Source organism: Aplysia californica, unplaced genomic scaffold (genome assembly GCF_000002075.1).
Source record: "Aplysia californica isolate F4 #8 unplaced genomic scaffold, AplCal3.0 scaffold00080, whole genome shotgun sequence".
In the NCBI taxonomy this organism is placed as follows: Eukaryota; Metazoa; Mollusca; class Gastropoda; order Aplysiida; family Aplysiidae; genus Aplysia; species Aplysia californica.
Window position 1 is genome coordinate 1,125,176 of NW_004797350.1, and position 2,519 is coordinate 1,127,694.

Here is a 2,519-nt window from a genome sequence, read left to right on the forward strand (position 1 = left end):
AAGTCAAGATTCGACTCAAAATTATGGAATTTGAGTTGTCGGCATTTCCAGCTTCCTCCACCTCTCCTACAACTATTTCATTGCATAAGAACCCCCCACAACCGTATTTTTCCCATACCAAGCATGTTTGTCACCGCCATTTCCTCATAAAGTCAGTATTTTATTTTTCTTTATCGGCCGTTTTCTCAAAACGCGACTTTTCTCTATACGTTTTTTAATAACTCCACCATTTTTAATTCAATCTTCATTAAATTTTCACAGAATGAAGAGAAGATGTAATACTAAAAATTTGTCTGTTGAATTTTTGATATATGGAATAGATTTTTGTTGGTGGTGTCTGGAGTGTGGATTTTCTCGGATTTTTTGAAAAGTTGAATGCTACCTAAAGGAAAAAATTCATTAAAACTTTTCTAATTCATTTAGGAAAAAAAAACCAACAAATTTTTAGATATTATATTGTTTGTGAACACGCATGCAAAAAAACATTCGATTTCCATGAGCGATAAGTGCGGTATTCATTACGTAAGACATGTAAACAAAATCCAATATGGCCGCCGTATCCATAGAAACGATACTTTTTTCTCAAATTTGATTGTGGATTTAAAGACTCCTTACTATGCTTGTTATATGCGTGAAATTTGGTAAACTTCGGTCATGTAATAAGCGAGATAGTCTTCAGGTGTAAACCCCCCCCCTCCCCCCGCCCTTAACTATGCAAGACGTTGGGTCACTTTTAGTCAGCTATAATGAACAAGAGATTGATTGCTGATAATAGCGTATTCAATTTCAAGTAAATCATAATTAATATCTATCAACATTGAAATAACACTTTCCCTATAAAAATACGCTCAAAGAAATGATAAGGGCTCGCCGATCTGTTGTCGCACTACAGAAACTTGTTCCTAAACCACAGTTTATCTCGATGGCTCACAATGTTGTTGTAACCAGCTGCTATCACGATGTGCGCCTTCGTATCGCGTGCTCAGCTGTGAGGTCACCCAACTCGGTGAATTGAGCAATTGCCCTCAGAGTTTATTGCTTTTCTAAGGCATCGCATTCCACATGCTGAAGAGCAGTAAACAAGACCAGGCGAGACAAAATTAGAAACTCAGTAATCCGAGAAATGGTGGGCACAAATGATATCAAGCATCACATCCAACACCAAAGAATCAAATGGTTCGGACATCTCCTACGATTACCAACACACCATCCAGGACAACGTGCTTACATCCAAAAAATTGATGGCAACAAGGCTAGAGGGCGACCGAGAAAACCTGGATAGATGGAGTCAGGGAAACATTAACCACCAACGGCATCCCCCTGACCCAAGCTCTCAGGCTGGCGACTCGCAATACCCAAAAGGGTATAAGTGGCGGATAAAAGTAAAGTAAAAGTAAGCCCTCAGAGTGGAAAGAGCACGCACGAAGATCACCTTCCTTGCCAATTTGTCTCTTCTGTTGCTTACAAAGGACAAGACTGTATTGAACAGTACATCCTATGATTTCATCAGTAACATTTATTACTAAACATGCCTCTTGTCACTTTCAGTTTACATGTACACAATGTACTGTCATGATGGGTCAAATTTTTATCGCTAAGTGAATTTTGAGACACACATGGTTCTGTTTGGTGTTCTGTTCACCGCTTACTTCCTGCTGCATCTTTACCTGGCTCCATAAAGCACAGATGGACCATGGGCTAGACGGTCATATAATGATCGCCTAGACCATGGGCGAGTTGGTGGTCATTGTATATACAGCAGGAATTTTATTTAACGGAGGTGAGAGTCGAGGGCTGACTTGCGAAGGGCACTTAGCTGTCAGTCTGGACCCCACTGCCACTCTCCCCTCCCTTTTTCTCCTTCTGCATTCTCACCCAGACCGACTCTCTGTTCTAAAACTTAGTATTTGACATAGAATTGCGAATTGGAAATTGTTGTGTGCCTCCTTTGTTCAATATGTACGTGTTAAGTGTATTGTAGACATGTTGTTTCGGATTTTACCTTGACTTGGTCTGCTTGGGACAGTGTGTGGTGTGGTATCAATTTGGTTCTAAGTTTCTACAGACTACTATAAAGCTTCTCTTTAAAATTAACATTACGTACTTAAACATTTTTGTAGAAAGGGACCATGTTCCCAACGGCTTTTCACGTGTTTGTGTGTGTCGCTTTGTAAAAAAAAGGGAGGAGGGCAAAGAGAGAGAGAGAGAGGGAGGGGGAGAGAGAGAGAGAGAGAGAGAGAGAGAGTGAGATTGAGAGAGAGCAAAGATACAGGTAAAAATGTGTCTCTCTGTTTATGTGTGTGGGAGAGCAGGTTGGGGGGGGGGGATCAGAATGAATGATAGCCGGCCAGTTTCACAAATCACCAGCCGCCCCTGCAGACATCACACTTGTCTTGATACCAAGTGCCACAGGACGGTGATTCGTTATCGCGAGGTCCCAAAGCCTTCCTTTCCAAAGAGGGCAGGATATCTCAGGAAAGGTCAAGTGCAGGTAGGATAACTACTTTGTTATATTAAAA